The sequence below is a fragment of the Hippopotamus amphibius genome, chromosome 10 (genome assembly GCF_030028045.1).
Source record: "Hippopotamus amphibius kiboko isolate mHipAmp2 chromosome 10, mHipAmp2.hap2, whole genome shotgun sequence".
In the NCBI taxonomy this organism is placed as follows: domain Eukaryota; kingdom Metazoa; phylum Chordata; class Mammalia; order Artiodactyla; family Hippopotamidae; genus Hippopotamus; species Hippopotamus amphibius.
Genome location: NC_080195.1, coordinates 97,410,229 through 97,428,093, shown reverse-complemented (window position 1 = coordinate 97,428,093; position 17,865 = coordinate 97,410,229).

Here is a 17,865-nt window from a genome sequence, read left to right as displayed (position 1 = left end):
GTCTTCTGCTTTTTTCCAATTATTATATATGTGTGTTTTGTTGGTGTGCACATTGCTATTTGTTTTACAGGATTCCAAAGTAACTATAAAGGTGGCTGAATATGAGTGAACTGTTATAGAAATGGTGAATATGGGACTTCCTTGGTGGCGCAGTGGTTAAGAATCCACCTGCCAATGCAGGGGACACAGGTTCGATCTCTGGTTTGGGACGATCTCACATGACACGGAGCAACTAAACCTGTGAACCACAATTACTAAGCCTGCACTCTAAAGCCTGAGAGCCACAGCTACTAAAGTCCATGCTCTCTAGGGCCCGTGTGCCGCAATTACTGAGCCCACATGCTGCAACTAGTGAAGTCTGTGTACCTAGAGACTGGGCTCTGCAACAAGAGAAGCCACTACAATGAGAAGCCCACACATGGCAATGAAGAGTAGACCCCACTCATGGCTGCAACTAGAGAAATCCCACGTGCGACAATGAAAACTCAACACAGCCAAAAAAAAAAAAAAAGGTGGATATGTCTGGAGGATTTGGGGTCCTACACTAATAAACACCTTGCAAACATCTGTGTTACTTTATATCTATATATAGTCCTGATTTTTTTTTTTGTGGAGGGGATATGAATGTCTTTGGTTGTATACAAGGTGGTTAGATCAGGTTTAGGAAGTGGATTAATTACTGGAAAAGACAAGATGTGCACAAGTTTGAAATGTGTTGGACTGATCTCAACCTCATTCATACACGTTCCTAATGGAAACTTTTTGAGCCATTATCCCTTTTGCCTAGTTGGTCACAATTTTTACTATATGTTCCTACACCAGGGTAGGCAATATAGATTAATCAATGTGGAGATACCCAGTGATCTATGTGGATTCTGTGGCCTGACTTATAAAATGATTATCTGAATCATTCATAATGTCCTTCAAATGTTAAACAGAGAAACAGACATATTATGGCAGTGAATCATGGGAGCTACAGCAGAGAAACCATGAGGAAGCCTTGGGACTAGAAGGCCATGACGAGTCAGGTGCACATCAAAGTGTTATGGGGAAGTGGTTTGTAGCAAGGCACAGAAGGGTAAGCTGAGTCATCAGAAGGAAAGAGCATTCAGAATACAGCTAGGTCATGCAGTCCATGGCAGAATGAAGAGTTGTAGACTCTGGGTGTAGGAGCCACCTCTTTCTTATTTATTATGGCACAATCCTAGTAACAACCTATTAGTCGCTACTACTTGCATTGAAAAAAAAGCAAACTGAAATAAGTGTTTTCTAAGAGAATAGGTTCATATCTGATAATATGGTCAATAGGAAGTAGGAAAGAGCAACAATGAGGAGTGATACATGAGATGAGTTGGAAAAGTAAAGATGGCGAAAAGAGATATTCAAGGCAAAGATAACAGCTTTAGTAAATTTATATAACATCCATAAGATTAGGGAATTAAAATGACAGTAATGTGCCTGAAGAATGGAGTTCTGGATAAAGTCAAGTGAAAGATATCATTGGAGGTAGAAACAGGTCTAGATGATGGAACAGATTTTATTCCACTCTACAGAGTTTCTATTTGGTACATAAAGTAGTGATTATTCACGTCATATGTAGGCAAGTGATCTGCCTAAATCTGCACTGGAGGAAGACCCTCTGAAGAGCCTAACAAAGAAACCATGGATTCCAGTTTGCCATTTATTATGATGCTCCAGGTTACACATAAATATGGCAAGAACAGATGCAAAAACCTTAAGAAGTTAGGATTGGAGGACTGGGTAATGAATTCAATGTGGGGAGTGGAGAAAATAGAGGGTGTAAATGATACCCAATTTTCTTAGTTGAGTGAATGAAGACAGTTACTGTTCTCAAATGTTGTGAGTAAAAAGAATCAGATTGGGTTAGCAATACAAGTTCAGTTTTGGCCATGTTCTACCTGTGGTGGCAATGGAACAGCCAAGTAGAAATCAGCTCAGTTGTGTCAATCTTCTTGACATTTCCACTTAGAGGTTTGACAAACATCTTCACTACACCTTATTCAAAGTTGAAATCCTGATTCTGCTTGTTTCTATTCTGATACCTCCAAATGAATATAATGCCCATGAAAATAGAAAATGCATTTTCCTTGTTGACCACTGTATTATCTGCCTAGCATTGAGCAAAGCTTGAAATATGCAGACAGTATGTATTTAAATCATAAATTAATAAAAGAGGTAAAAGCTGAAGTTAAAAGCTATCAGCCTCAAGATGACAGCTAAAACTCTAGGTATAAATGAGATTACTAAGGACTAGGTAATAGTCCTAAATATAAGGCAAAAGGGACAATACTGTCACAGTAACATTTTTCCTCCCTAGAATTTATATAAAATGTGAATCAAAGGAATATAGGAGATTGAAAAGACACATCTAAAGAGCATCAGAAACAGTCTGGACACTTTATATCCTATAACAATCTCGGAGAAGTCACCAAGAAACTCATCATGTTTCCTTTGAATAATACAGAGAAATTTTAGAAATATATATTTTAAGCATGAAGATTTGAATGTGCTATAAGGAAATATAGCACAGTGGAAACACATCACAAACAAATATAACGTCCACCAGACCAGATAAAATAGCTGTCTCTATTTCATCAAAATAAATAAAATAATTTATCCTTGAAAAAGGATTTTGGAATACTCAATAAAACTTTTATCATAGTTTATATGTTTATATGCTTTGTGTAAGCCTGGGTTTGACTAACAATAAAAAATGAAATAGAGTTAAAATGCCTCAAGAAACATTGTTCACATGAAACTATAATTGATACTCATGTGAGCGTTGCCAGGACATCAATAACAGAATTAAAGTTGACAGCACTGTTGTCCTTTGCACTCGGTCTTGTACTTGTGATGTATTATGCTACCTAGCTGTATATCATATTGTGCTTCAGATATTACCTGTGTGATTACTGTTCTTTATCTAGCATGGAAAGTATTCTCACTATATCCAAAAGCCACAGATGCATATTTCTGAGTTAAAAAAAATCCTGCAGGGCAATATCAGTAATTTTTTGAAAATACCTCATGGTTTATCAGTAAATAAACTCTAAAGTAATTTTTTAAACTAAATAAGGTAACATAAAAAATACCATAAGTAAATGAGATGTGAGAGTTTATTTTAATAAAACATTGTGCAATAATGTTCATTTCAATCTACATTTCTCAGACCTAGAGGGAATAAAGACAGCAAGTCTTCCCTTACAAAGTTTCCCAATTGCATAAGTTTAGATAATCATTTTCCTTGAGTTTAAAACATTTTTACAGAAGGTAAAATTATTATACAAAAGAATTGGGATTTGGAGTTGAATAAACAAGAGAGATTTCAGTTCAAGGGAGCTGATATTTTTTGTTGTTCGGTTTAGGTTATTTTCTGTGTGTGTGTGTGTTCACATTAAAAAACCTAAAAATATTATGAAATATATCATTTATATTGCATAAAAGCAATTACATATGGTTTTTCTATAACTAACTAATATATTACTTTTTTAAAAACTTAATTCTCTAAAACTTAAAGCATTTTGCAAACTCATCAAGGTTTATAGTAGAGGGGAAGAAATATCTAGAATGAAAGGTGATATACTAAACACTTGTGCTTAAATGAAGGCAGATTTGACTTTGTTTTGTAAATGATTATCCAAGATCCTTTTCAAACAAAGATTCTTACTGCTAAAAAATACTGATCTAATCTATTTAGAGGTATACTACATACATATTGAAAAAAAGTTGGACACGGTCTGTCAGACTTTTTTTTTCAATTTTTTTTTTTCCTCTCAGAGAGAGAGGGCTCTTAGTTTCTGATTTCAAAGACTCAGCAGCATGACCTCACCTTTCAGAGGATGCTTTAAATTCCCGTTATCCCAAAGAAGTAAAGCCTCTTATGCCTTCTTACTAATTCAAACCCATTATACCTATATATTTTACGCACTGACTCCTCTGTGTTTATCTCGAACTTTGTTTCTTTTACATTTTTTTTAACATTTTGGTTTTTATAACTTTGTGTTTTGAGTGGGACAGGAGTTCAGAATAATCAAATCATGACATTATATTTGGCATGCCACCTGACCAGAATTTTATTTTTATGTTAAAAATATTCTTGCTATTGAAGGAAAAGCTTTTATAAGAAAATGTCTTGTGCCTTGTGTTCTTTTCTAGAAAAGTGATGTGATTATCTTGTTACTAATTATCGTGAATTAGAAGAGATATCAGCTAGACCAGCTAGAGAGTATAAGATTACGGCAATTTACAGGTAAAATGGGACAAAATGTATTGCATTTGGTAACATAGTGCCTAAAATAGATATGTAGAATAATTTACTATATAGTATAATTGCCCTAAGTATTACCTTACAGTTCTGAAGAAATTACTGACAGGTAAGACCTATTGGGTCAAGTGAGGCATCACTTTGCCACACAAAACTATTCCCTACAGCATATTTTCCAGGAATCTGTCCAGTTTTAAATGGTACAAACTGTAGGTCTTAGTAAGTGACTTCATAGCTGAGTAAAGCATTTTATAGTGATGATGATACAAATAATAGCTAAGGATGAACTGATTTTCCTTTCCTTTCCCAGTGCTGCATAGGTTAGCTCAATAATTGTAGCCATTAGCACACCATCGATCATTCTGTAACATCATATTTGGCCAAGATCTTTAAGGTCATAGTTCTAACATTTCAATATTTCTTGCCTCCTCTAAACATTCCCAATGCAGCCTCAGCTTTAACTTCTTTCAAAAATATTTTTCCACCCTTACAGGCAGCTCACTCGATTGCATCTATTGTATTTATTTTCTTTCTTGCCAGAATCATGCCAAATATTTCTAATTCCTCTTTCCAGTTATCATAGTCTTTTACATATCTCCTTCTCCTAGCTAACCTTCTTCCATGCCCTCCACCATTTCCTAAAATTCATGGCTCCAATTGCTTTCAAAATCACCCTTAAACCAATTCAAATATTTCCAGATGAAAATAATCAGCACAGAGAATAATGCCACTATTATCTCTCTTGTTAAACTCAATCCATGATTGCCCCAACAATTTTTCATTATTAGACACTTAAAATGTTAATTATTTCCTTTTCTAGGTGCCCAGCTAATATTATATTAAGCAATTTTAAATATGACCAACATTAACCTCTCACTGGAGTTTCTAGATTTACTCATCTTAGGGGAGAAATTCAGTTTATATTTTTCCATCTCCAGCATCTTCACAGTTTCACATAATTCTTACCATACAGTTGACATGGGTTTAATATTATCTACAAGTTCTTTCAGTGCACCAAGGGGTAAATGGTTTGAGCCATTTGTATTAGACTGATTTACAAAGCTAGTTGTTCTTTACATGGTTTTATCAATTGCCTTTGAATATCTTTTTTTCTTAACAATTTTTCTCTACCATTTTTATGTTAATATAAGTGACAGAAACAAAAGGGAAGGAAATAGAATGGATTTGAAGGCTTTGCTGTTGTAATTTCTACCAGCACTTTACCATCCATTCTAAGCAGCAGGCCTCAGACTGAATGATTTTTTTTCTCCATACTACCTAACCCTGACCCCCACAATATTGCCAAAATCTCCTATCCTTTGCATTTTTGTAAACAGTAGTTTAATCTGGGTTTCCACCTTTTTAATGCCATTCTCAAGCGTTCATGGTGTACTTATTCATTCTTAATTACACCCTCTCCATTCATATTCATTAATTTTTTACATGTATTTGTTCAAGGGCTTTGTGTTACACATGATATCTTTTAATAATTTTTCTTTCTTATTTTTCCATTCAGAATTGTATTCTTCACAGTATCATTTTGAGAAGCTTTACGATTTTTTTTCTCTTAATTTTTTTTTGACGTATAGTTGATTTACAATGTTATGTTACTTTCAGGTGTACAGCAAAGTGATTCAGTTAAACACATATATACGTGTGTGTATATATCTATGTGTATATATATATATATATGTTCTTTTTCAGATGCTTTTCCATTATAGGTTATTACAAGATATTGAATATAGTTCCCTGTGCTATATCTACTATTTTTTATATCATCTTAAATTCAGATTTTGGTTTTGTAACTATATTTTCTCTGAAACTTTTGAAATCTTTCTTAAACCTAGGATAAATGCTGGACTTCTAATATTGTCTCCCTCTTGGGTATCATTAATGTTAATTCATTGTGGATTTATTCTCCATTTCTTATTAGGAATTGGTTGTTAATTGACAGTGAATAATATAGTAATTACCCTCTTTGGTTTTTCAACTTTCCAGGAAACAAAATTTTCCACAAGTTAAGAATATATTACCTGCTACAGAGTATCCATGCAGAGAGCTACCTCTGATGTCTCAAATGTGGTATGTTTTCGTAATTGATACATAAATAGATGCCAAAACACTGTAAACTTATCTTTTGTGTTGTGGAGTCCTTTGTCACGACTAGGAGGTGTATAGCTGTGGATCCATTTCATTTATCTTGCTTTGGGATTCATCTTTCCTGAGTATTCATATCTTTTATAAATTTGGAATTCTTTGTTTATTTTCTCTTAGAACATTGCTCTTCTCCCTCTTATGCACTTTTCAGGACTCCAATAGGTTAGAAGTTTTTATCATCTTTTCTTTTAACATCTTGTTCATCTTTTTTTTTTTTCTTTGTTTCTTTCTGCCAAGTTCTGGGTAATAATTTTAGCTTTATCTCTTTGTTGACAAATATGTTCTTTTGTTCTACGCAACTTACTTTATAACCCATCAATTGTTGCTGGGAAAACGAGAATACAAAAGAGATCCAAGAACACAGCAGAAGCAAACAAAGAAAATACTACAAATTTACTTTGTCTGTGAGTTTGAACACATGTTGTTTGGACATTCAATGAAGATTTTCATTAAGCATTTGGAACCTACTGAGATAACTGGATTACTAATATGATTGGAGAAAAATGATGCATTTTTATGCTAACATAAAACTTACATTGTTAAATATAATTTGTTTACTTTGTCATTTGAAATGGATAAAAATTTGTCAGTCTCATATCGTTGGTAAATGGTTTTGCTCAGATTTTGATGTGGTTTTATTTTATTTGAAATTTTATCTGGCTTCTGAGCTTGTAGGACAAGATTTGAGAAAGTGGAAAATTCTCTAAGGTAACTAATGATCAACCATAGATGCTTTTTTAGTGTTGTCTATGAGCCAAGGGGAAATATCTCATTTTTCTATGCCATGTAAGTGTGAGTTATAAATAACAGCTCTGTAAACAAAGGAAAGCCTGATATCTCAGTCAAGTGTTAAGTGCAGTATTTATGTTATTACTATTTTCTATTTTCATATCTAGAAAACATTTTTTATTGAAGTTTTAAGGAAGATGGAGAGATTCTTGATTCTCTAAGAAAATTTGTGTTTCTTAATCTGTGCCAGGAAGTGTATTAAAAAAGAGAGTGCTGACAGTTTTGCCAAATATTTAGTTAAAAGGAAATATCTCTACAGATTACAGGTTTCTATCCTGTCAAGTTTAAGTTCTCTTTTCAAGATAATATATATTATTTTGCAATCAGATAAAGCTTTGTTTTTGTTTTTCTTTTTATGAGACATATGGAAGGCAAGGCTTTGCAGAAATTAACAAGGGTATTAGATAAGAAAAGTGTCTTTAAGTGAGAGAGGACTTTAAGATCTTTTTGTACTATGTCAATTATCAAATTGCTAAAGAAAAAGCAGATCTAAGAAAGAAATCAATTATGAGGAATCACATGAAAGAGAGAAAAAAAAGATTTGAATGCAAGTGAAGGAAGAATGATGGTGAAAACAAGAATAGGGGTTCAGAGGTGTGCTTACAATGAATTAGTGTGGATTATTCAAAAACTACATGGAAGGAGTTAATATAGTCACCACCCAAAATACAATACACAAACTTAATTGCAGCAGATGAATAATAAAGCAGAGCACTATTCTAGACACTTTCTGTAGACTATCTCATTGAATCTCACAAAAACCTTATGAGAATGATATTTTTGTATCTATTTTACAATAAGGAAGTTGAAATCCAGAGTGATGAATAACCTTGTTCAGGGCTGTATTATCATTAGGTGTCAGAGCCCAGATTTAAATACAGGGTGTCTGATTGTGGAATCTGCAGTCCTAGATTTTAATTTGGAGGTAAAACGTACCTAGCTGTTCTAGAGCTGGAAGGCTGGGCCCAACTGTAAATGTTGGAAATGAGTGCATTTTGTTATATTCCAGATATACTTTAGAGACTATGGAAATGGACAGTTCCAATTTTCCTGTATGATTTAACAAAAAATGAAGGTGTTTATAAAAAGTGATTATAGCATCAATTTTAACAGCATTCTAAGGTTCTAAATGCATCAAGTTCATCATTTAAGATTGAGATAATACTAATTTATTGAAATAATTGAGATACCTTCTTTTCTCCTCATGGATTTGCTCTTATCCTTGTAAGCTAATGTTAAGTAAAAGATAAAATCATGCCAAGACAGTTTAGGCATGACCAAATTATATCTTAACTCATTTACTACATTTCATATTTTTCCAGGGGCTCTCAGAGTTTCCTAGGAATAGTTTGCAATTATTTAGGTCACCAATTTCTTTTTCGGTTTACAAATAAGGAAGTTAAGTCAATACTTAATTCTTCATGACTGTAGCACTCTGCCAGATGATCAATCATACAAAAGAAGAGCAGCATTGATTATCATTTCTGTTGCTGCTAGAGCAGAATTCTGTCACTTAATCCCCAGCTGAACTTATTATAGAAAAAACACAGCAATGATTTTGCTATTGTGCAAGTAGGAGAGACTTCGTGGTTCAAATAATTTGCAGAATGTAATAAAGGACTTGAAACTTGCTCAGACATTGGTTAGCACTTTCTTTTTTGGTTTTCCAAATTCATCTCTGAAAGGTTTCTTGGCCTGTGGTGTGTCAGACATGTACAGTACTTAAGCAACCAATACTGCATCTAGCTTGAGGCATGTGAGTAATTAGAGGAATGTGACATATGATCTTTGATTTTTTTGTTCTTTAAAGTGAAATTGAACTATTGCTCTCAATTTTCTCACACATTGGAAATCAGAATGACTTCCATCCACATATAAGTGATAGGGTAGACTGCCAGCCTGAAAACTGCGACAGGACTTGATGTCATAGTCTGGAGTCTGAAACTTAATAAAGGTCAGGTCACAAGGCTGGAAATTCAGGTAGGATCTCTATGTTACAATCTTGAGATAATCAACTGATTGGACAAGACCCATGTACTTTCCTTAAAGTCGATTGATGTCATGTCTACAAAATACCTCCCCAGAAAATTTAGATGAATGTTTGACCAAACAATTGGGCACCACAGCTTAGCCACGTCAAGTTGTCACATAAAATTTAACCATCATACATAGTATATATTTTATTTTTTTTCATTCTGACTTATTTTCTGCCTCTCTTGATAAAATTTAAGCTCTATGAGAACAGTTGATGTCTGCTTGTTTACTAACATTTCCCCACTGTCCAGAACAGTTCCTGGGAACTCAATCAATATTTGTTAATTTCATGAATAAACTTAGATTATTGAGGCATGTTTAAAACCGATGGGGGAATCCTTACCTACCCCATCACCCATCAGATTTGTATAAGGTTCAAGAGACTGATACAGAGGGAAGCGTTCTTTGGCAGAGGGAGTTGTTAGTGTGCTATGCAAGTTGACTCCAACAGAAAGAGTCAGTATGGGGGAGAAATGAGCAGTCCAGTTGTTGAGGGAGATGATTGTGAGAAGCTGCCATGGAGGGACTCAAATAAATGTCAATAAGAGGGTCTGAGGGGATGCAAAATCTAAAAAAATCAAAAAACCAAGAAAATCCTTGAAATTTCTCATGGAAGAAAGAGGAAGCTCTAACCATCCACGATGCCTTGATATCAGATCCCAAAAACATTTCCAAGCAAGAAAATCTCCTTCCCGTGTGTGAGTTGCCTTTTCCCTGGCTCAAATCCTAGAGGGGTAGAGAAACTCAGAAATGTGTGGGGAGAGTGAAAGTAAAGCTAGGTTGGAGATAAGAAACTGGGCATATCCACTCTGTCACTCCTCATCCCTAAGCTTAAAGCAGTACTTAGCTGGAGGAGGAAAAGTTATAATTTTAATTATTTTTATTTTACACTGGAATGGATATTTTAATTATTGACATGGATTATTTAAGCTGAAAATACCTAGAGGAATTTTTTTTTTTTTCCAAGAGTGATTGAGAATGTTATTAGGCCAGCTCAGTTGTTCATCTAATGGCTTAGTAGAAATAATGACCTTCAGATTAGCTTTAAAGGGATACTGAGAAAAATAATGCTTATATCCTCTTGAATTTAGTCCATTTAGAAGAATACACCATATATAACAGTCTTAGGGCAGTATTTGACAGAGAGGAAGAATTTAGTAAATAATAACTATCTTTATCTGTACCATTAGGAAAGGATGTTGACTTTTATTTGCTGTTTAACATTCTATAAAATGTTAATTACTGAAAAGAAACAAGTTAGACAGAAAACACACACCCATTATACCTGCCTTTATAGGTTTATATCCATGGTCTCTAACCCATAACAGATGCTCAGTTGCTATTGTTTGAAGGCATCTAACAAGAGCAAAAATGACTAGCTTTCAAAATGAATGAAAAACCATAGACACTATAAGAACTTAAAATCAAACACATCAGCACTGACTGAGTGTGAGAGAGGATTCATGGGGTAGGTGAAGCAACTGGTCACTGGAGGATTAATAAGCTATGATAGAAGAAGAAAGGTCTGGTGGAGCTGAGGGAAGATGGGGGAGGCAGAGCAGTTAACTGGAAAAAGCACTGACACCAAAGTGGTACTATTGTTTGCTGGGGACTGAGAATTTCGATATATTTTACTCTGAATTTCTGGTGGTTCTATTAGCCTGCTTGGTGAGCAGGACCTCTGTGTGTTTATGACGGCTGCTTATTTTTTTAAACAACATAATCTTTTCATGTCCAATAATGTCCCTGGTCTGGTAGCCATAGTTGATTTTAATTATTAATTGGTCTGAATTTCAGCTATGTAGCAAATGGACACGTTCTATGACTGTAAGACTATTGATGTGTAAAGAAAGTAATTTAATTTTAATTTTAACATCAGATATCTTTAAGTTGTTTAAAAAGTAAAGATGTCTCAACTTAAAAAACTTCAAATGTAAAAGGGTTTCTGTATTAAAACTGCAGGAAGAACACTTACATGTCATTAGCCTAGAAATGGGAAAAAATGCTAAGGGCCAGCTTTTGACCATCACAAAATTAATTTAATTACCAAGACTATTTCTTTGCCTTTTTTTGTGTGCTTTTAAAAATATAACTATAAGCGATATGTGATGGTGTGTGTAACCCTAGTAGACACATATAATAGATCTCAGTTGTTTTACTCAAGAAACTTGTATCATGCCATAGAGAACCCTGTTAAAAGATGAGTCAAATAAGCACATTCATTAAAAATCAAAAGTTCTTGTTTTGTATTATCCATATATATATATATATTTATATTTTGTATTTCCAGTTTAAAAAGTTCTATTTATAAACACTAATTATTAGAGAATATCTCTGGCAGATCCATTAGAAACTAGAGCTATTTTTCTGAATCTATAAGAATTTCCTTCCCCAAAACTTACACAAAATTGTTAATGTAAATTGGAATAACTTAAATAACTATATATGTTTATGGAAAAATATTTTTAAAAACATTTTTTTGATTTATTTATTTTTTGTCCACGTGGCATGTGGGATCTTAGTCACCTGACCAGGGGTCGAACGCGCACTCCCTGCATTGGAAGTGCAGTGTCTTAACCACTGAACCACCAAGGAAGTCTGGAAAAAATCATTTTTGACTCTTACTTTTCATGATAAGTTGCTAAATATATATTAGGTATAAAAAATCCTATTGCACTATTTTTAGATACTTACATTGTGCTCTAGAAATTTTAGATGCTTACAATGTGCTTCAACAGAAAGTCTGTGACTTTAGTTGTGTCAACTGAAAATAACCTTGTCTATTTCGTCAGGGAAAAAGTATTTCCTCAAATCAGGAAGCCTAAACTACTGGACCTGCAGAGAGTTTCTCTCAGGCTTGTATTTAAAAAAATATGTTAAAATGTAAATTATGAATGTAAAATATAACCTGAATCATAATAAATTTAAACATGGGCACATTATGATTCATGCATATTTAACATTAAGTTTATGAAGTATTCCCAATAATGCTGGCTTACTTGAATATTCTATCTTTTTAGAACTGGTTCAACAAAGACATCACGGAATGGAATAAAGCAACTTGCTCCATAAGTCACATTGCTTCAGACTATCTTGGCAGAGAATGTGACTGACGTTTTAAATTTCTACATATTTGCATCATCAGTAATTATCTCTCATTAACTATCTCAGCAATGAAAATGGTTTAATCACCAGTACAAATGACAGTGTGTTATCAGTGGTATATTTCCAAACCCACTCTGCAGTTAGATTACCACAGAATGCAAATAAGCTCACAGGTACATCAAGGTCAGAGAGTTATTTTCCATTGCTTGCTCTTGTTTGTTCTTGTGATCATCAGGCAAGTACTGTAGCCCAGTTACCGGGAACAATTCCCAGCAGAGACCACATCCTTTCAGTCAGTGCTGAATCTAATAGTTATCTCCATGAGTATCGCTAAAGAAAACAAGGAGCATCTGCTATGTTGGTCATTAAGACAACAGACTGGATGAAGCAGCTGTGATCATTTAAATTGACACTAAATTAACAGTGTTAGAATTGAGTTGATTTACTTATGTTTATAGAACCATGATTCTACAAACAATAGAATTTGCACTAATGTATAACAATCTCATTATTATCTGAAATATTAAAACAGTATTTATTTATTGGCATAAAATTAATAAAAGTCCTATTTTCTTTCTGAGAATATGCTAAAGTTGATCAAAATTATCAAAAGTAAAGTTATATTTAAGAATATACTTGGAGCTCTTAAGAATTGTACTTGGTGATGCTGATTATCTTTATAATTTTAAGTATACTGGAAAACTTCTGTGGGGTTGAGGAGAGCTAATTATTTGAAAATATCTAGACTTGAGCAACAAACAAGATTTTGAAGTTTGATGAAATAGCTATTTTGATAATATTAAAGTAATTGGAATTACATCTTATTGTAAAATAGTGCACCTAAGATCTAACTGGATGGCTCATCAAATTTTCAGATTCCAAGTCACCATACCACAGAGACTGATTCAGTAGGCCAGGGGAGGAGTCCAGAAATCTGCATTTTTGAACCTCAGATGCTTATAAAGCAGGTCATTTTTAATTCAATCTTAGTGAGACGGTGATGTGAAGTATGCTTCATATCATTCTACCTTTCCATTAAAACAATAGAATGAAAAACGTGTTCATTCTGCAGAAAAGAAAAAAAATACAACAATATTACCAAGAAATTTCTAATACTTCTCCTAAAACCAGATATACAGGATAGCCTCTAGTGGATGTCAGTTTAATTGATACACATTTTGCAAACCAATGTGCTTTTGGATGCAAGTGACATAAGTACTCATCTACCTTAAACGAATAGAAGCAAACTACCATATCATATAACAATAAGTATAGAAGTAGAGAAACTTCAGATTTGTAAATTTAGCAGCTCAAAGATGTCATATGGGCTTAGATTCTTTTCAAAGTTTTGCTCTGCTTTCCAAACCTGTTGTTTTACTTGCAGATGGGTTGTTCTTGTGGTCAGAAGAAAGCTACAGCTGCTCTAGGCCCACAACCAGACTTGGCATAACTAGCAGAAATAAGGGGGCCTCTGCTAATTCCTTCCTTTTTCCTTCCTTCCTCCCTTCCTTCCTTCCTTCCTTCCCTCCTTCCTTTCTTCCTCCCTTCTTCCCTCCCCTCCTCCCTCCCTTCCTTCCTTCATTCCTTCCTTCTTCCTTCCATCCTTTCTTTCCTTCCTCTCCTTCCCTTCTCCTCCTTCTTCTTCTTCATCTTCTTTTCTTTTTCTTTCTCTTCTCTCTCTCTCTCCTCTAGACTGAAGTTAACTTTCACACAGCTTTCTAGCAGATATCCCTAATGATCTTATTGGTTAAAACATATTCGCAAGACCATGACTAACTCAATCACTTGAAAGGCTAATGAACCCTAATAATTGCTTTAAATTTATCAGATTTGATAACTGGAATTGAGGATAAGGTGACCTTACCTAAGTCCAATGGTGAAGGGGTAAACACCTGTACAAAATTTGAGTTCTGCCAGAAGTGAAGAAAAGGAGAATAAACTGCTTGTGGATATGTCTTTGAAAGTCTGTGCTAATGTTTATTAAGTATTTTACCAAACATCTTTTATGGTTATATACTATTTTCTTGTGGAGATGTGTGAAGCATTAAGAATAGAATAACTGTATAAAGTTACCCACAGTTGTATCATATAATTCCTTCCTTTTACATCAATAAATGTTTCTTGCTTAAAGCCCCCCATTCCAAAAAAAATAAAATAGAATAGCTTCCTGCATAGGTTTTTTTTTTTTTTAATTGTTAAGACAAATATGCTTAAGAGTTGGACTTTAAACATCTTTCTCTATTTCTTCTATTCATTTGTTAATACAAAAAATAAAGTATAAAGATTTACCAAATATGAGCAATATTCTTTTCATTGATCAAAATATGAGAATAATCATTAGTCTGGGGGTTTTAGAGTGCCCTTAATATTTAAATTTGTATCTTTTTTCTTTGTCCTTTTTGTTTTAATAGAGTTTTTATTTTTAACATCACTTGATTACTGTGCAGAGGACATAAAATATGGAAAAAATAATAAATTCCTCAAGATAAGGTAATCAGGTTTTATGTTTTTAATGCATTTTTTCATGCCTCCAGTTCTCCAGTTTGTCACTATGTTGTATAGGCAGCCTATCTCAAAGGATCAAACCACTAGTTGGTTACATTCCTTTTATTCTCCCCTAGTGTATCTGTATGCATTTCACTGCATCAAGCAAGCATGCTAGGAATATGAAACAAACAAACAAACGAAAAAAATGTGATGGTGTTATGCCTTCTCCGTTGGTATCTGTGATTGGTGGAATATTTACTTAGATGGAAACAAGCTTGTTCCTACTCATTAACTAAGGTGATTGAAATAGGAAACAGAAGTCACTTAAAAGTGATAAACAGTCCTATCATCCAAAAAGCACACTTAAAAATCTATGTCTAGTTTAATGAATATTGTTGAGCCATTTCAGTTATGGGTCTTAACATGAGATGTTTACATTTTCCTTAAAATTGATAACATTTTTCATGGTAATAAGTAAATCCACATAATCATATTATGACAGATTGGCACAGGAACCCACTGAATTCATTTAATCCCTTTGGAATTGTATCCAGCTAGGAACAAGAAGAAACTGCAAAACTGTGCCTTAAACAGATTATAAATGTAATGTTTCCTCAGGTATAGGAAAGTCAGAGTAGCAGGATTAGAGCACAGGGTCACAGTACCATCCAAGGACACTAGCTCCTTAACACCTTTCCTGTCCTTGATTTTGGTGTAAGTCTCATTTCTATGTTCTCCAGATGGCTGCCAGGACTCCAGCCATCACATCAGTCTTTCGGTCATGAAGAAAGGAAAGAGCAAAAGGGAAGCATGCCCCTAAGCTTCTGCCTTTATCTCATTGGCCAAAATATGTTACTTGACAAGAATTGGGGAATATTTTATTATTAATTTTTTTTTAAGCTGGCCTTATTAACACTACAAATAACATTAGAATTTAGTGGTAAGAAAGAAGAGAGGGTATTAGGTGGGCACTTAGTCTTGCCACATTTATTAGTGTGAGACAATCTTGTTTTGATAACCAGTTTAGTTCTCATAAAGAAAGAATAACAACTGGATAAGATGATGTTCAAAACTGAGGGTATTTTTTAAGTGGAAGATGGCCTAGAGAGGGCTGAAAAGGTTAAAAAGTATGTGGACGCTTCCTTTTAAGACCCTCAAAATCATAACCACTTTCACAGGTTTCAATATTTTTACTCTGAAAACACTCAGGATACATAATTGTAACCCTTTCTTTTTCACTCACTATTCAGCAGACTTGGGTATCTGGTGCTCAGATGCTATCTATGTAACATACCACATGTCCAATCTGGACTTCTGCATCTGTTTCCAACTTCCCTGTCGCTCCCAATTGCAGGACCATTCTCTATCACTTAGAACCCCACAGTTAATGTTGGCTCAACCTTCTTTTGTATCTCTCATATCCAAATATTTTCCAACTCCTGTGGTTTCTACCACTAAGATTCCTATTGCAGTTCATATTTCCATTCTTATGCCACTGTCCTCCTGATTGAGGTTCTGCAGTGTTCAATACTCAACCAATTACTTTCCAAACTTGATTGCAATCATTTCACTTTTTAATAAAAACCTGGAAATAAATTACAATTCCTACTAAAGTGAAAAGACCTCACACTAGCTTTCAAGCCTTCCAATAGCATCACTATTTTCCAGGCTTAATGTGTATCATTCCTCTACACTGACCCTTATTCCAGCAAAACTTGATTATTTGTTTTTCATACATTGTTTCTTTTTACAATATCTGAACTTCTGCTCACACAATACTTGTCTGCCTAGTGAACTCTAGATATTGTTTCCACCTGTTGACATTTTAGTCATTCCTAGAGTTCAAAATCATTACTGCTTTCTGTATTAAAGGTCTTATTTTAACTTCTTGGTTTATCCAAGCAACTCTGGTCTCTCCCTTCTTTTGACCTCAATGCATTTTATTTTTATTTTTTTAAAGGATTCAACTTACTTAACTTTTAATAGAGGTGGTTATATATTCTTATATTCTCTGAACTAGGTTGTGTTTAGCAAGGTGTAAAGATAATTACATAGTCCTCTTCTGCTCAGCGCAATATGAAAATGAGGTCTACCTATATGCCCAGAATTGTGGACACTTTGGTGGTGCTTGGTATTGTGTATCAGAACCAAAGTATTGTTCCTTATCCAAGTCTAACCTCTGGTTACCACTCAGTAGCGGTCAAAGTGAAGAGTGACTTTGGCAAATAAGATCAGATAGAAAAGATGGTATTCAGACCTGGTCCCAGGCCTCCAAAACTATAAGTGGTACCACTAATCAAAATGATTTTTAGCTTATTCTAAGTTTAGATAACAGCTATGAAAAGACATTAAGAATACTAATGTGCTTTCAAAAATTTATTTCTAGTTGAAAAAATAAGCAAAATTTTGTTGTGAGGACCCTGAAATAACATTTGCTGATAAATGTAAACAGAATTTAAAAAAACAAATCACATATATATGACATCTCATATGTATAATAGCAATCATTACAAAATATTTTTTTGCCTCTAACTGGGTAGAGAAACCAAGATATCCATGTGTTTTTTTGTTCTGGTTTTATTTATTTTTTTTATTCTCCTTTGAAGACAGTGGGGAAATAGAGTAAGTGCCCATTAGAAAGCACAGAATTGACTTGAGTGATTGTAACCTTCAGCAGCCATTGAGGAATAAATGTTGAAAGACAGCATTTGAAACAAACAAACAAAAAGATAATTGCTATATATCTCACCAATATCACTAACCTGTAACCCTGTAGACCCCACCAAAAAATTGAATAATTACATTTATTTTGTATGTGTATAGGCTATCATTTAAATACTTCCTGCTTAATGCAAGGCACTGCTTGTCTTATTTACCAAGTAATTAAATTATTATTGTCTTTATTATTAAAGACATTTGGGAGTAAAGTCTTCTATTATAGTTAGTTATTTAGACACTTAAACTCCAGACTCATATATTTAACTCCTACTCAACATTTCTACTTGCAT